We start from the raw sequence: 19423 nt of genomic DNA on the forward strand, positions 1-19423 counted from the left end.
TTTTACTTTCCAAATCTCAAATGTTGCAACTTGCATCATACAGACTAAAGGCATAGACTACTGAGTCTGACTGTATATACTAAATGGCTGGCTGTGTTATATACTGCGTGGGCTGTGCTGTATACTATGTCACATGGGCTGCTATATACTGCGTGGCTGCTATATACTGCATGGGCTGTTTTATATACTGCGTTGGCTGTGTTATATACTTTGTGGGCTGCTATATACTATGTGGGCTGCTATATACTACGTGGGCTGCTATATACTACGTGGGCTGCTATTTACTACGTGGGCTGTTATTTACTACGTGGGCTTTGTTATATACTGCGTGGGCTGCTATATACTACGTGGGCTGCTATATACTACGTGGGCTGCTATTTACTACGTGGGCTGTTATTTACTACGTGGGCTTTGTTATATACTGCGTGGGCTGCTATATACTATGTGGGCTGCTATATACTATGTGGGCTGTGTTATATACTACGTGGGCTGCTATATACTATGTGGGCAGTGCTGTATACTACTATGTGGGCAGTGCTATATACTACTATGTGGGCAGTGCTGTATTCTACTGTGTGGGCTGTGCTATATACTACTGTGGGCTGTGCTGTATACTACTGTGTGGGCTGTGCTGTATACTACTGTGTGGGCTGTGCTGTATACTACTGTGTGGGCTGTGCTGTATACTACTGTGTGGGCTGTGCTGTATACTACATGGCTGTTCTATAAACTACGTGGGCCATGTTATATACTATGTGGCTGTGCTATATACTATATTGGCTGTTATATGCTACGTGGGCTGTGTTATATGCTACGTGGGCTGTTATATACTACATGGCTGTGTTATATGCTACGTGGCTGTGCTATATACTATGTGGGCTGTGTTATATACTACATGGCTGTGTTTATATGCGATCATGAATCGTGGTATGTGTTAAAGGGGGAGCCCACTGAGACTCTTTCGCCCGGGGCCCTCAAAAACCTGGAGCCGGCCCTGGCCCTAATCACATGGCAGTGACATCATCGCAGGTCCTACAGCTATATGCTGTGCAGCAGATCCATCCTGGTGTTCTGTGGATGTCTTTTGTTCTCTGGTATCAGCCATTACATCAGACGGCCAGAGCTTACTGCGTCTGCGCAGGACACCAGTACACAGCGCAGGCGCCGGATTTGAAACGATAACAGCGCTGAGGGGGCGGCGCCGAAAGCGCAGGAAGATGTGAGTGACGGCAGAGGAGCTGGCCAAGCTGGGGAGTGAGGACCCGCCTACCTGGCTAGAGACAGGAATTGTGGCTAAGTATAAAAACGTTTTATTTGGGGTATGCTTGAACCTAAAACTAAAAGAGCCACCTTGTTAGAATGCAACATTACTGCTGCACAAGGTGGCTCTTTTAGTTTATAACGGCTGGAGGGGGGTGACAGTGGCCCTTTAAGTTGTTTTTCTAATTTTGTTTTTCTAATTTTGTTTTTCGTTTTGATGCACTCCCCAGAACTGGAAACTCTGCAATAGCAAAAGTATCTTTACTATCGTGTGCTCCATTTATCCTCCCATTCTGCAAAATGACCTCTTAATTCCAAATCCCACATCCCTAAGATTAGGGAGAATCATTTACAGTTTTTGAACTATATGTTGTTGTTGTTTCTGCTATTTTTGCAGCAATCTTTCTTTTTGATATAAATCCCATAGTTTATAACTTATCATTAATATCTGAGTATCTGGTTTACTTTCATAGTTACAAAATATCCAGGAACAGTTCCAAATAATACATTTGTCTCCTGTAATTGTTTTTTTGCCAAATACATTCTGAATTTGAATATTCATCAAGTGCAAATTGATCTTTCTCTATATTTTATGTTTTACTTGTTGACAAATATTTATATCCTCGGCCATTTAAAGCTCCACTTTACAGGGTCTATAAAGAACATATGAAGGGATGATTGCATCAGCATTTCCCTGATGTAATTATTACATTGGTTATTACCGGATTAGTCACTGGGCAATGAAGGGGCGATGTAAATGCTGTCTGTGTAGTGAGCAGCGAGGATCTGGTGATGTCCGTACACCGCAGCAAACATAGCAGATAGTGAAGGCTCTGTTCACATCTGTGCCCTTGTTTCCGTATTCCTGCTATACATATGCAGCGCCCCAGAGTCCTGGTCGTTGCAGTACTGTGGCTCCGCCACTAAGGGGGGCTATGGTACGTCTGATGGCACTGAAGGAGTTCATCTGACCAGGTATCACAGACACCAATACATTTCACAGTCTGGCCTCCAGGGGGAGCTAAGGGTACTATTCATTAGGCCATTCCTCACAGTCTGGTAAAACTGGGGGTTAGGCAGGAAGTTAGGGAGAAAGCTGACTGGGTTGGAACCAGGCAACACCTTGTGGCAGAGGGTGTTGTGGGGGAAGATTCGGTAGGGTCCCTGTCAGGTTTGGGACCCTGACAGAGGCCTGGCAATGAGAAAGAACGTCACGGGACCGTGCCTGCTCAGCATAGCGGCGGTGCCCTAAGAAAGGATCAGAAGCGAGATATATTGTGCTGAGTGAGAAACGAGATCAAAGCAAGAAGGAGAATACCAGTAGGAGTCGTGCTGTTAGACCGAGGCAACATCCTACTGAGGCGCACAGCCGGCGGCCGGAACGCCGAGGAAGTATTTCTATATATAGCTTCAGGCAATACTTCAAACCAACGGCAGGACAGTCAGTCATAGGCGGGCTGTCTCACCTAAACCACCTAAGAAGACATAGGGGGCAACCTGTGGAGAGGGGCGACTCTAGGGTCCCAGAAGAGCTCCGAGCCTACCCGTCATACGGGTGCGTCCCAACCATAACACCGGGAGGGACGGATTAGCAGAACATCATCTAATCGAGTTGTGAGGGAACACAAGAAACAGACACAACAGTTGTGGGGACTTTCTGTAAGCACAGCAGGGGAGGACCACAACACATAGCGCTAGCAGGAAGGCACAGATTTCCACCTGCAAAGAGAACTCTGGAGGTGCCATCGGACCGGCCGGACTTGCGCAGCCTGGTTAACCGTATTCCGGACTGAGGACCCAGAGATCTTCAGTAAAGAGGTAAAGAGACTGCAACCTTGTGTCCTTGTGATTGATTGCGTCCTGCACTACACACCGAACTGTCATCCCTTTTATTGGGCGCCCCTCAGCAGCAAGGTCACGGACCGGGCCTAGCCACCGTGACAACCCCAGAGCAGAGACTCGGAGGCCCGGTACCGGGTACCCCTCGGCCCTGCGGCGGTGGGGGCGCTGCAAAACTTGGCGTCACGAACAGGATCTACTTAAGCCTGAAGAATCAGGTCATGTGTGGCTTGGAACTGTGATTTACTGAGCTTGGACTGTACTTTATTGCAAAGACTGTGTGTTGCCATTTACCGCCAAAACCGCCGCCATTGCAGCGCTGAGGAGAAGCGCAGGAGAAGAAGAGGGGCGTGGAGCGGGCGTAGACAAGCTGGAGAGCGCGAACGACAATGGCCGCCCAGTCTAAATATTTCTGCACCGTGAGGACGTGTCCTTCAGCAGCAGAAATCCGCCTCCTAATCCTCAATGGAGGGCGGAGACAGAGAAAACGAAACCGCCCACGAAGGAGAGAGCGGGAAAAGAACCAGGAAGCGACTCACGTGGAGGACGCCATGGCCAGCAGCTCGGAACCCGAATGTGGGGTGGAAGCAGAAGTCTCCCCCAACTACCCGGACGAGTACCGCAGCCACTACTCAACAGACAACGCTGATCTTTTGCAGGCTGAGATGGGAGACCTGATTCACCAGCTCCTTCAGCTGAACACGGGGGCCCAGGCTCCGCACCAGGTAGCGCCGGAAGGAAGTCCTCTGACAACGGATCCTGTACCGCTACCGGAGTTGTTGCTGAGGCCCTCGCCGACACCGTTAGCGGAACCCGCCGCGGAGGAGAAACCTGCATCGGCTGGTGAGTCCGTCGACCCTGTCCCGCCGGCGGAGGACTTGTTAATAGGCCCTGTTGCGGCACCCCCTCTCCCTGGGACCCATAGACTCCAACGCCTGTTACCCTGGGAGGAGGCCACGGGCATGGAACACCGCCTGAAGGCCCCGATCGCGCCAACCACCCTGTCATGCGAGACCCATGTGGAGCGCACGGTATGCCGCTGGGTGAACCCAGGATCCGACCTCATGGGGTTCCCCGGGGTGAAGACACAGGAAGGGGAGATGGTGCAGGCCCTGAGCTGGGAGGAATACCAGGCCCAGCTGGAACAGCAGTGGAAGGGGAGAGAAAAAGGCGTACCAGGCCGGGCTGGAGGCCTACCATCAGAAAGACCTGGCGGTCAAGGACCGGGCCCGCAAGGACCCCACCACTCACCAGGCCCCGCGCAGGCAGGGCATCATCACCACCTTCCAGCTCTGCGGAGGCTGGGGCTTCATTAAAGAGCCGGGCCTGTATGCGGAGGTGTTTGTAAACCGAAGGGATGTTAAGTCACATCTCAGAGAGGGCCACCCAGACCGGGATCTCTACCCGGGGAATGAAGTCTCATACACCAGGCACTTTGGGGAAAAAGGGTGGTTTGCCCTGAATGTCCGCAAGAGGCCGGGCCTTGTGATATCCCCGGTTAAGGTGCCAGTGAAGCTAACCCCTGTAGCAAAGGTGCCCCCTTGTGGTCAGCCCATGGTTATTGCCAGGACCACCGAGGACACCCCCCACGTGCACTATGGTCAAGACCACGACATGCAGCATTGTTACCTCCACCACCCTCGTGGCCAAGGAGGCACCTCTTCCGGTGGGTGGTGCCCATGCTGCTCCAGAACTGAAGACTGTGGGTACACAGACCCCCAGATGGGAGAACAGACCCCCTTATGCAGTACCGGGCGGCTCGCAATACCCAAAGGGGTTGCCTCTTGAGTGGTTCGAGTAAGCAAAAATGCTTTATTGATTGTAAATAGTTAACTGTTTCCACTGTTTTGCTGCTAAAACCCATCCAGGGTTAACTCTTAAAGGGATCCCTTTGTTGACCCGGGATACCTATTGCTTTTTGTTTGTTTTCTACATTTTTGCACAAGTTATTAAAGAACTGCTGAATCATGAACAATGCATGATACAAACTCCTTGTACATAGTTTGCACCTTCTTAAAGGTGCTCCCTACTGGTTTTACATAAAAGATGGACTCTTTGCGAAGAAACTGTTCCTGGAGACAGCATTGGAGTCCTTGCTGTGAACAGACTTGCAGCTTGAGAAGTTGCGCTACCTCATAGAGACTTGGTCCCTTCTTAAAGGGGATGTTCACATGTTGCAATTAAGAAAAGTATTGCCTTAAGACAGTTAGATAGTAATAATGTCTTAAAAGAGAAAGTAAAAGAATGCTGATATGTCAGAGTTAAATGTGACTAACTAGTTGATTGTAAGAAATGTTTGATAATGTTGATAGAAGAATGAGGACAGGAAGTGAACCCGTAGGGGTTAGTAGTGAGTCCTCCTAGGAGCCATATAGAGATGGCTCAGTGCTCTTAAACTGAAAGAAAAATGATATGTTCTATACTGTGTATAGTAGTGGAAGGACAGTAGGCTCGGGCGGAAAGGAGCGGTCCTGTAACAGAAAGGAGAGGCAGTAGGTCTGGAGCGGTTAGGACAGGCGGTCCTGCAGATTTAAAGAAGGAGAATGCATAAAAGTTAATTAGCCTTATATGTGATATAAGAAGGTCTTTAGTGGATTTAGCGAGTACGTCCTTGAAGGCAATGTTAAATTATTGTTCAAAATTTTGCACTTAGTAGAATACCCGGTTGGGTAAGAAAAGTTATTTATAGAAAAGTTATTTAAAAAGTATTTAACCATGTTTGTAACGTTCAAGTGTCCTCACCTCCCATAAAGGGAAGCTCTGTTAAAAAGTTGACTTGTACTTGCATTTTCAAAATTGTATGTCTTTTTGCTGACATGTATTGTTGTTTTCTTCCCAGTCCAGGAGTACTGGATTTAACCGGGGGGGAGTGCAGTGCCCCAGAGTCCTGGTCGTTGCAGTACTGTGGCTCCGCCGCTAAGGGGGGCTGTGGTATGTCTGATGGCACTGAAGGAGTTCATCTGACCAGGTATCACAGACACCAATACATTTCACAGTCTGGCCTCCAGGGGGAGCTAAGGGTACTATTCATTAGGCCACTCCTCACAGTCTGGTAAAACTGGGGGTTAGGCAGGAAGTTAGGGAGAAAGCTGACTGGGTTGGAACCAGGCAACACCTTGTGGCAGAGGGTGTTGTGGGGGAAGATTCGGTAGGGTCCCTGTCAGGTTTGGGACCCTGACAGAGGCCTGGCAATGAGAAAGAACGTCACGGGACCGTGCCTGCTCAGCATAGCGGCGGTGCCCTAAGAAAGGATCAGAAGCGAGATATATTGTGCTGAGTGAGAAACGAGATCAAAGCAAGAAGGAGAATACCAGTAGGAGTCGTGCTGTTAGACCGAGGCAACATCCTACTGAGGCGCACAGCCGGCGGCCGGAACGCCGAGGAAGTATTTCTATAGCTTCAGGCAATACCTCAAACCAACGGCAGGACAGTCAGTCATAGGCGGGCTGTCTCACCTAAACCACCTAAGAAGACATAGGGGACAACCTGTGGAGAGGGGCGACTCTAGGGTCCCGGAAGAGCTCCAAGCCTACCCGTCATACGGGTGCGTCCCAACCATAACACCGGGAGGGACGGATTAGCAGAACATCATCTAATCGAGTTGTGAGGGAACACGAGAAACAGACACAACAGTTGTGGGGACTTTCTGTAAGCACAGCAGGGGAGGACCACAACACATAGCGCTAGCAGGAAGGCACAGATTTCCACCTGCAAAGAGAACTCTGGAGGTGCCATCGGACCGGCCGGACTTGCGCAGCCTGGTTAACCGTATTCCGGACTGAGCACCCAGAGATCTTCAGTAAAGAGGTAAAGAGACTGCAACCTTGTGTCCTTGTGATTGATTGCGTCCTGCACTACACACCTAACTGTCATCCCTTTTATTGGGCGCCCCTCAGCAGCAGAGTCACGGACCAGGCCTAGCCACCGTGACAACCCCAGAGCAGAGACTCGGAGGCCCGGTACCGGGTACCCCTCGGCCCTGCGGCGGTGGGGGCGCTGCACATACAGTAATATAAAACTATTGGAAGTGTCAGCTGCCTGCGCACCCAAGGAGCCCCCTGACTACCACAGGTCCGTCTGGTTTCCTTAATGACATTCTGCATCTTACCAGATAAAATGGTGCAGCATTCCGCGCTATTTGGACCAAGTCTTTGAGGGAGGCTCTAGAAGAGTCACAATGCCATATGTGAGAAGAGCCAAAAGCTACTGGGGCCCCTGTTACAGCCGCCACCTACAGCATCGGGAGCATTTTATAATATCTTCATATGTGACCGATGGTCTTTGGACCCCCCTTAGAGGCATCCCCTCCACCTCGGCAATCCCAATAAATGAAAACTACATTCCTGAATACCGGCTGCTGTGCAGTAATATCTACTTTCTCTTTAATGGAATTTGATTAAAGTGGAACTCAACTAAAAAAGGGGTATTTGTTGTATTTATTGTATAAAAAGGGAGGCCATGTTCTAATATCCTCTCTATTATAGTCATGGAGCCCCAAGTCTGTGTCCATGAGAAATATACAGTATCTGTCATGTGTTCTTCATTAGCCCTATCACCTACAGAAGCCCAAATAATGTACATAGCCGGGTCCCGCTGTAACTGCCAGGATCAGCGTTCTCACCCGACCCAGCAGTTTAGCCCCTAGAGAGTAAGACCAATGGCGCTCCCTCAGTACCATCATTAGTTGGGTTGCTGTGGCAAATGGAGGCCTAACAATGGCCTCCAGGTGTGACCTACATTACCGCCTCATCATGTAAGAGACAGGGTATGATAGGCTTCATGTCAGTCTGGTCAGTGCTATGTAAGTGCTGCCGTTTATACCTACGGTATATGATCAAAGGATCAGATATTCTAGTGCTAATAAGGATTATAAAAAAAGGTTCAAAGCGCTTAAAATAAGTATTTCAGCCAGTCTATCTCCATACCACCAAACTCCAAAGTCATCACTCCCACCACCTCTTTATTTATAAGAAAGCCTAAAAGGCGACCTGAATAGTGATGAGCGAGTGTACTCGTTGCTCGGGTTTTCCCGAGCACGCTCGTGTGGTCTCCGAGTATTTTTTAGTGCTCGGAGATTTAGTTTTCATCACTACAGTTGAATGATTTACAGCTACTATCCAGCTTGATTACATGTGGGGATTCCCTAGCAACCAGGCAACCTGTTGTGAATTCTGCTCTTGGGCTCCCTCCGGTGGTTGTAAGTGGTAGCGCTGCTGTCTCTGAATCGCAGCATTTATCAGGTGTGTTCACTTTTTGCAATTTTGACTGGGCTATTTAGTCTTGCTTCACCCTTTAGTCAGTGCCAGTTGTCCATTGTTCCTGGAGGATTCACATCCCTGCCTGGTCTCTTCTGCTTTGCAGTTCATTTCAACAAAGATAAGTTCTGGCCTTGATTTTTGCTGTCTACATGCTGTGGCCTTATTGTTCAGTTCTTTTCCATGTTTTTTGTCTTGTCCAGCTTGGTCTGTATAAGGATTTGTTTAGCCAAGCTGGTATCTCTGGAGATGCAGATATACCCTCCATATCTTTAGTTAGCTGTGGAGATTTTGTATTTTCTGTGGTGGATATTTTCTAGTGTTTTAATACTGACCGCATAGTACTCTGTCCTATCCTTTCTATTTAGCTAGAAGTGGCCTCCTTTGCTAAATTCTCATTTCAGTCTGTGTATGTTTTTTCCCTCTCCTCTCACAGTCATTATTTGTGGGGGGCTGTCTATCCTTTGGGGATTTTTTCTGAGGCAAGATAGTTTTCCCTTTTCTATCTCTAGGGGTAATTAGTCCTCCCGCTGTGTCGAGATGTCTAGGGAGCGCTAGGTACATTCCACGGCTACTTCTAGTTGCGGTGTTAAGTTCAGGGTCTGCGGTCAGTACAGGTACCACCTTCTCCAGAGTACGTCTCATGCTGCTCTTAGGCCACCAGATCATAACAGCAACCCCCACGTGTACTCAGCCTGGCTAATAGCTGTAAATCATTCAGCTGAGGCAATGAAAACTAAATCTCCGAACACTAAAAAATACTCGGAGATCACCCGAGCATGACTTGTCATTTTAGACATGAACAGTGCGCCTCTGAAGCAGGAAGGCGAAACACCCGACCAACTTCAGAGTAGTAAAGAAAGTCGCGGGCATATCATTCATTTTCCTGCACGTTGACTACTGTATCAAAAGTATATATATAAAAAAAATGACAGAATTTCTGGATTTTGTTTATCCAGCGTCACAGAATGAAATAAATTAAATGATTGAAAAGCTGAATGTCCCCAAAAATTGCACCGGAGGAAATTACAACTGCGCCCATAACAAATCTGCTCGCACACAATTCTGTCTATGGGGAAAAAACCCCCCAAAAGTTCTGGGTCTTGCAATAAGGCAATCAGAATGTCATTCTTTTTTTCTAAAAGTATTTTTACCGTACAAAGTAATATAACATGAAATTATGTACATTAGGTTTAGCCATAACCATGCTGACCCACCGAATAAAGGTAACACTTAATTTGTGCCGCACATAAAAAGCATTCCATTTAAAATGCCAAAAAGCAGTTGTTGTTTTTCTTTTTCTCCCCATAAATAGATAATATAAGTTATGTAATAAGTTATACGTATCTTAGAATTGTACCATTGACAATTACAACTCGTCCTACAAAACACAAGCTGCTATAATTGATAAAAAAAAATATTATTATTAATAAATTATTAAGGCTCATGGAATAACAAAAAAGGGAAAAATGAAATTCTCTTAAAGTTTTAAAACAGGCAGTCCTGAAGGGGTTAAGACACAGCGCACATTTCCACTTAATTTTACATTGTACTTTGAAACAAAACAAAACTACTTATCTCCACCAGAGGGCAGCATAGCTCTTCAGTAGAGTAATGGAGCCCATGTAGCTCTAGGCTGAAGAGTCAGGGACACACAGATAGTGAGGTGACTCTGAGTCTTGTTTTCTTACATAATGTAAATCAGTGTAATTAAATACCAGAGTTTTTGCTGGCAATGATGACAATGTAATGAGGACAATGTTTTTGACTAAAGGAACTGTTTTGTCAAAGAGCACAAAATGTAGTTTTCTCCCTATATATCTAGGACCAGAAGTTCTGAAACTCTACAATAAAAAACAGATTGTAAGTAATTCTTGGTAAGTTCTTTAATATTGAAGAAAAAGTTACAAAAAGAGTCAGGGCCTAAATAGTATATGATATGTGCATGAAGCATAGTAATAAGAAAGTTCTCCAGTGATGTAAACTCAGGAGAGAGTAAGCGGGAGAAGGAAAGGTGGGCTTCCAGCGGCTACAGGAAAAGGAAAGAATACCCGAAAACAGCGAGGAAAGTGATATGAATCAGCAATGCGGTAACGAGAGGCGGTGTCCGAATTATGTCACTGACACTGGCTATCTGGAGGTAATGGTACGTAGTAAATCTGATATATACCGTCGCTGTTTGCTCTTTTGCTCTTTCTATTATCTATCTATTATCTATCTATCTAATAATAATAATAATTATCTATATATCTGTTATCTATCTATCTATCTAGCATCTATATCTATCTATCTATCTATCTATCTATCTATCTATCTATCTATCTATCTATCTATCATCTATCTCTATCTATCTATCTATCTATCTATCTATCATTTATCTATTATCTATCTATCATTTATCTATTTTCTATCTATCTATCTATTATCTATGTATCTATCTATGTATCTATCTATTATCTATCTATCTATCTATCTATCTATCTATCTATCTATCTATCTATCTATCTTCTATATCTATCTATGTATCTATCTATCATCTATATCTATCTATATTATCTATCTATTATCTATCATCTATCTATTATCTCTCTATCTATTATCTGTCTATTTATCTGTCCCATATATCTCTATCTATTATCTATCTATCCATTTATTATCTATCTATCTATCTATCTATTTATTATCTATTATCTATCTATTTATTATCTATCTATCTGTCTATTATCATCTATCTATTATCTATTATCTATCTATCTATTATCTATCTATCTTTTATCTATCTATTTATTATCTATCTTTTATCTATCTATTATCTATCTATCTTTTATCTATCTATTATCTATCTATCTTTTATCTATCTATTTTCTATCGTATCATATCTATCTATCTATCTATCTATCTATCTATCTATTTATCTATTATCTATCAATCTATAGTCTATCTATCTATTATCTATCTTTTATCTATCAATCTATCTATCATCTATCTATTATCCATTATCTATCTATTATCTATCTATCCATCTATGTGCTGCGGAATATGTTGGCGCTATATAAATAAAAAATTATTATTATTATCTGTCTATTTATCTGTCCCATATCTATCTATCTATTATCCATTATCTATCTATTATCTATCATCTATCTATCTATCTATCTATCTATCTATCTATCTATCTATCTATCTATTATATATCTATCTATCTATCTATCTATCTATCTATCTATCAATCATCTATCTCTATACCTATCTATACATAGAGCTTCAAATAGGAAAATTAAAAAAGATAGCATTCCTTTCAAACTCTTGTTTTCTAAAATGTTAAATAATATGTGTAAAATAAATAACATATTAACCTTTATATTAATTAAAATATAGTTATAGGTAAATCACTAAAATTTGTACAAAGCTTTTTTATGATTATAAATAAGTGTAGTAAAAATATTGTACATATCCAACCTTGATATCCAGTTGCACTGAGTGTTCACATTTTGTAAGTTAAAATAGACAAAATATGTTTAAAAGTGAATATATATTAAATGTGTTAGGAAGTGAATATTTACATTTCTAAATGGAGTGTATCACCTATATTACTTCTAGTAATTAAAAACAGATATTGAAATATATTTTTCCTAATCTCTTTTTCATGGATTTTTTTATTTTATTTTCTGTAAATGATTATAAAGACTGCTTACTGCCTAATCCTCTACTGTATTAAACCCCAATTACAGAAATAATAATGATACATAGATAAATAGATAGATAATAGATAGATAGATAATAGATAATAAATGGATAGATAGATAATAGATAGATAGATAGATGATGATAATAGACAAATAGATAAATAATACATAGATAGATAATAGATACAGTAGATAGATGATAAATGGATAATAGATAGATTGATAGATAGATAATAAATAGATAGATAATATATAGATAATAAATAGATAGATAATAGATAGCTAATAGATAGATAATAGATAGATGATAATAGACAGATAGATAGGTGATAGACAGATGATAGATAGATAATAGATAAATAGATAGATAATATATAGATAGATAATAGATGATAATAGACAGATAGATGATAGATAATAGATAATTGATAGATAGATAGATAACATGAACAGTCTATCATTTTAAGGGTAGGTTAATTTTAACATTTAGAGATAGAGTATCAAAAATAAAATCCAGAAAATCACATTGTATAAACTATATACATTTATTTGCATTTTGGAGTGAGAAATAAGTATTTGATCCCCTACCAACCATTAAGGGTTCTGGCTCCTACAGACCAGTTAGATGCTCATTGCTCATGCTCATCAATCACCTCATTACCTACATTAAAGACAGCTTTCTTACCTAGTCACCTTTATAAAAGCCTCCTGTCCACAGACTCAATTAATCAGTCAGATTCTAACCTTTACAACATGGGCAAGACCAAAGAGCTTTATAAGGATGTCAGGGACAAGATCATAGACCTGCACTAAGCAGGAATGGGCTGCAAAACCATAAGTAAGACGCTGCGTGAGACAACTGTTGGTGCAATAGTAAGAAAATGGAAGAAATACAAAATGACTGTCAATTGAGATCGATCTGGGGCACCATGCAAAATCTCATCTCGTGGGGTATTCTTTATCATGAGGAAGGTGAGAGATAAGCCTAAAACTACACGGGGGGAACTTGTTAATAATCTCAAGACAGCTGGGACCACAGTCACCAAAAAAACCATTGATAACACATTACACCATAAAGGTTTATAATTCTGCAGTGCCTGCAAGGTTCCCCTGCTCAAGAATGCACATGTGCAGGCCCGTCTGATGTTTGCCAATGAACACCTGGATGATTCTGTGAGTGATTGGGAGAAGGTGCTGTGGTCAGACGAGACAAAAATTGAGCTCTTTGGCATTAACTCAACTCGCCGTGTTTGGAGAAAGAAAAACCCTGCCTATGACCCAAAGAACACAGTCCCCACTGTCAAGCATGGAGGTGGAAACATTATGTTTTGGGGGTGTTTCTCTGCTAAGAGCACACCACTATTTCACCGCATCAATGGGAGAATGGATGGTGCCATGTACCGTAAAATCCTGAGTGACAACCTCCTTCCCTCCGCCAGGACATTAAAAATGGGTCGTGTCTGGGTCTTCCAGCACGACAATGACCCAAAACATAGGGCAACAAAGGAGTGTCTAAAAAAGAAGCACATTGAGGTCATGGAGTAGCCTAGCCAGTCTCCAGACCTTAATCCCATAGAAAACTTATGGAGGGAGTTGAAGCTCCGAGTTGCCAAGCGATAGCCTCAAAATCATACTGATTTAGAGATGATCTGCAAAGAGGAGTGGACCATAATTCCCCCTGCCATGTGCGTAAACCTCATCATCAACTACAAAAAACATCTGACTGCTGTGCTTACCAACAAGGGTTTTGCCACCAAGTATTAAGTCTTGTTTGCCAGAGGGATCAAATACTCATTTCTCACTGCAAAATGTAAATAAATGTATATAATTTATACAATGTGATTTTCTGGATTTTATTTTTGATACTCTATCTCTCAATGTTAAAATTAACCTATCCTTAAAATTAAAGACTGTTCATGTCTTTGTCAGTGGGCAAACATACAAAATCAGCAAGGGATCAAATATTTATTTCCCCTACTGTATATATTTATATAGATGTGTCGCCCGCCAGGGCCGTGGGGTACCCAATACCGGGTCCGGTGTTCACAGGGGGGTGTCACGGTGGTGACCCGGTCCATGGCCCTGGGCGCCCATGTAAAAGGGAAAGTCTTTAAGGGGGTTGTAGGAATAGAATATGTTTGTGACGCTACCTGTGGTATTCGGTCAGAGGGGACCGACGCTGCTTAGAGGGGTCCACTGGGGTGATGTTATGGCAGCTAGGTGGTATAACTTACCACAGGTGAAGTAGGTCCCCAAGGCTTCCCAGAAGTGTAGATGGTGATGGTGGGTGATGTGATGTGTGTAGATGGAAGATGGTGAATGGTGCAGTAAAGAACGAGGACACAGGTTTGCAGTCTCTTTACCTGGTTTACTGAAGACTTCAGGCAGCCACAGTGCAGGGCACCAGATCACAGGTACAGGCAGGGTCTGGCCGGCTTGATAGTGAATCCAGAGTTTCCCTTTACCATGTGAAGTTAAAAGCCTTCCTCTAGCGCGGTGGTGTTGTAGTCCCTTACTGCCTATGGCCTCTGATAATGTCCTCACAGTTCTTCTCTGTCCCCCATATAGGATAGGACACCAACCTGTATGACAGGTAACTCAAGCCTTTTTACAGGATCTCTATCATGACCTGGGCTCTATGCGTCACCGTGCCTCCTGGGTATTGAGGCGGACAGGTAACTTGCAGTTCAGCTGTCCTGCCGGTCTCTTCTGTAAATCATAGAGTTCTTTACAACCTTGGTATTCTGGCTACCGGTTATCTGCGCTTCAGAGGGAGGCAGCTCATCTGCAGCTGGTCTCCCCTGATTTCACTCTCCTGTGCTTCGCTCTCCTTCATGCTCACTGAACGATATTCCTTCCTTCTGTATGTCTCTTTCTCCAGGGTCTGTAGTACTTCAGACTCAAGGAAAAAAACAAACAAACAATGTTTCAGCTCACCCTTAGTTCAAACGAGATGGTGGAAATCAGTCCGAGCACGGAGACAAAGTGTTGCTGCCACAACACTGATTGGCATGTAGAAAAAGACGGTGTGAATCCAGCTCCAAGGATAAAATGCGAAAATTTTATTTGAACATTATTAAAACGCTGCTAGAACATGACCGGCATGATGAGTAACGGAGAGCAACCAGCACCTGACTGGAAGCGTTTTGGGCAACGAATGTGCCCTTAGTCCTCAGTATGCTGACAAGAACACATGGTAGCAATAAAACAGTTCACAGCAGGTGAGTACAATTAAAATGAACACATGATTCAAATACAAACATGAAAAACTCAGCAAAAGTGAACATAAAATTACATAACAAGAAGGTTGGCAGAAATAAGTATAAAGAATATATACATCTATATAAAGAACGTGCAGAATCACAAAAAAAGATGAAAAAAGCACAAACCACAGAAAACTTTAGTAATGGATGCACTATATCATAAAGATGCTCCCTGAATCTTTCTTTGAACCTCCTGATGGTAGATCCAACATAAAACAATTTACATTCAGTGCATTCCACAATATAAACTGTATAATCAGAGTTACAATTAAGAAATTTCTTTATAGAAAACATGGTTATGTTTTGTGAACAATTGAAATGTGCGGGGTTTTTTTTACGTACGTGCAAGTTTTGCAGGAACGTGAACCGCACTTAAAACAGCCCGTAACAGACAGCCAATCTGCATTATTTTTAGTTTTTTTTTAATGTAAAAAACTGGGCGATAAGGCATTCCCTAAAGTAAGGGCTTGTCTAGAAACAATGCTGATACCATTTTGCAAAATACGATCCATGATATGGTCATCTTTAAGTAAATTTAGATTACGTGTGACAATTTGAGACACTGATTTAAAAAAAGATTCAGGGAGCATCTTTATGATATAGTGCATCCCACACTCCGACATGTTTCTAATGTTTCAAATCACTTTATTAATATTCACAATAGGTAAACCACGTATCTTAAAACCTTTGCCATTGAGCAGATACCAAAAGATATACGTGGTGGTGATCGGGAAAAGAAACTGCGTGATAGGGAGGCTTTTTGGATCTTTAGACTCAACACCAGAGCTCCATTGGGGTTAAATTTAAGGAAGGAAATCATGCTCCATTACTAAAGTTTTCTGTGGTTTGTGCTTTTTTCATCTTTTTTTGTGATTCTGCAGCTTCTTTATATAGATGTATATATTCTTTATACTTATTTCTGCCAACCTTCTTGTTATGTAATTTTATGTTCACTTTTGCTGAGTTTTTCATGTTTGTATTTGAATCATGTGTTCATTTTAATTGTACTCACCTGCTGTGAACTGTTTTATTGCTACCATGTGTTCTTGTCAGCATACTGAGGACTAAGGGCACATTCGTTGCCCGAAACGCGTCCAGTCAGGTGCTGGTTGCTCTCCGTTACTCATCATGCCGGTCATGTTCTAGCAGCGTTTTAATAATGTTCAAATCAAATTTTCGCATTTCATCTTTGGAGCTGGATACACACCGTCTTTTTCTACAGTACTTCAGACTACAGGGCCCCTTCAGACCTTCTGACACTCTATGTCGGTCTGCACTCTCCTCTGTCTCTCTATGACAGGAACTAACTGACTTTCCCTCCAAACCACAATATATATAGGGGAGTCACCTAGGAATAGGATCAAAAGCTCCCACTTGTGGCCTGGAGTGTGAACATGTTGTGTGTATTGTGATACCTGATAAAAGAAGATCTTTCATCGCTTCCAAGTGTAACATCACTCTCCCTGTGAGGAAAGCAATGTCACTGTGACGACCAGGACCCTGGGGCGTCACAGATGGACAATAGATAGATAGATTGATAGATGATAGATAATGGCCCAAGTGTCACAATAGAAGGGTAGGGCTGAATTGTACATGTCAGATTTGTTGCCGGATATTTCATGATGTTTCCATTCATGTAAATGGGACATGCATACAACCAAGTACACATTCAGGAGACAACTACATTTAGTAGAACACCAGATTTTTAGATCCCGGGACCTTGTGGTAGTTGTGTTCCCACCCCCTGATTAGCAGAATCGGACCTGTGGCACAAGTAATGCAGACAGACCCTCATGCTGCTTCTTGCACAGTAACTGCCACAAATTATCGGAAACAACTTCAGCTATAAATGATTATGTGATGTAGCTCTTGTGGACCGCAGTCTGTGTTTGATGTAAAATATTAGATGCACTTCATGTTCCGGCTTATGATGCTCCTGGCTCGCTGCTTTGGCTTGGCAAATGATGAGCATTATATCAATTAGAAAATCTGTGTTTTTTCCAAATATTAGGACAAATATTTTTTTTAGTTTTTTTTTTACCAAATATGTTAAGAAATAATAAATCAAATAACACGAATCAGTGCTGGGTAGGTCAGACATTTCCTAGCCCTTCCTTACATACAGTGTGTAATGAATGCAGTTGCCCTATTTCCAGAGGAATACATGGGCTCTACTTCATATGAAATAATGATTCATTATTGATGTGTAGGATAATATCCAAGCCCAGGCAAAGTGACTTATTGGAGCATCTCAGCACCCATCACCCTGGGCACATGTCCACCAACCCACCACAGATAAGTCTTTGCTACTGACCCGAGAAAAGAGATTAACCTTACGTTTTCAATTGGAATATTTGAGTTACATTTTTGATCATTGCATTGCTTGCCCAATATTTAAATTAAATAAAAACATCCTTTCTCGATTATTTGTTTTTATTCCTCCCATCTCTTGAACTTTGCCTAGTAAAATAAAGACATCTTCTGTCAAAATAGCTTGTGAAATGATTCTTATTCGGCAAATCATTCCAACTATGAAAATACAATTATCTGTGGCCGGCAACCTGCTGACATCTCAGCTGAGATCTCACTGCTCCATAGCTGTCAGATGACACCGATTCAAGTAGGGTTTTCTTAGCAGGATACTGAATATATGTTACTGAATATTTATTGAAAAGAAAAGTACAGAACAATGTACCTCCAGAAGCAGCGATGATCAGTACATGGGAAATAATTGTCCAATGTTCTCCTCCTAAGGACTCTTGAATAACTTTAATACATCAAAGTCAACAGTGGAATCACTATTCTGTAACTTTTGTGAACACGTTAATTCAAATTTAAATTCTTCTGAAAATCACTTTTTTCCCCCTGTTGTCAGCAATATCGTAAAAAGCAGATGGCTGCAACTAGAATCCACCATGTGCGTAAAGAGTTGACTACCTACGGTAAAAACCTTTGTAGGTATAACACTGGGCACCCTGATATTTGACTTATATATACATCCTGTACAATAGTTTTCTGCTATAGATCTTCGCTAACACAGTGTGTTTGCTCTGTTCCTATAGGAAGTTATTGGGCTTATTGTGATTTTTTTTGAAAATTGACTTTGATATCATAGCTCTATTATAAATATAAGCAATTGGTAAAAGCAATTCTGCTGAATAAGGATGGTTTTCATGTAGTATTTGGAAAGAGGTAGTGTGCGGTGCAGCAAAGAACCCTAAAGCAAAACCAAAAGCAAAATGTCACAGTTCAACCATGTGAATACTCGATGTATTAGAGATAATTGAATTGATCTGCAGAGAAATATTTCCTGGAATTTTGGCAAAGCAGAGAATATTACGATGTGTTGGCTGTGCTCATGGAAAGGATGAGATCCGGAGAGTATTAGCAAGGTTTTTAATTCACACCAATGCATTTTGGCGCCTTTCTGAACGTAAAAAAACACTTGTCTTTTTTCCTGGAGAAAGGCATCAGTCCAGTGCCGAAATGCGTTGGTTGAATATAAAACCTTGTTTATACTCTCCAGGTCTCATCCTTTCCATGAGCACAGCCGGCAAATTGTGATATTATCCATTTTGCCAAACTACTCTCTGAACAATACTCTTCTCCTGCCACAGAGCTGCAGCTATGGCACATCAGAATTATACAGGTGTTATGTCTTTAAACTACCCTTACAGGTGCATGCTGCCATCACCCTCACCCCCCATCTTGTTCCTTATGGTACTGCATTATCTAAGATCATTCGACCCATCCAAGTCTTCCTATATTTCCCAGAATTAAAAGGTGCCCATCAATTTAAACTGTTTGTGTTTTGATTCACGTGGAAAGGCAAAAAAAATGTCCAGTGCCATTTTATACACAGCTGAAGTGTCACGGAGCTGGTTAATGACATCAACCATAGCCAGGCGGATTTCACAATAATGCCCTACAACTGTCACATCACTGTCTAGTGTGCAGCCAATCAGGGCCAGTATCAAAGATTAGAGTTGGCCATGAAACATTATTTTTTGCTTTTACAGCATAGGGATAGGAGGTCACTCAGAATATATAGCTCATTGCACTTTGGATTGTGGCGTACTACTGCATTAGTGTTGAAACACATTGAAAATGGGAGTGGAAG

This window comes from Ranitomeya variabilis, chromosome 2 (assembly GCF_051348905.1).
Source record: "Ranitomeya variabilis isolate aRanVar5 chromosome 2, aRanVar5.hap1, whole genome shotgun sequence".
Classification (NCBI taxonomy): domain Eukaryota; kingdom Metazoa; phylum Chordata; class Amphibia; order Anura; family Dendrobatidae; genus Ranitomeya; species Ranitomeya variabilis.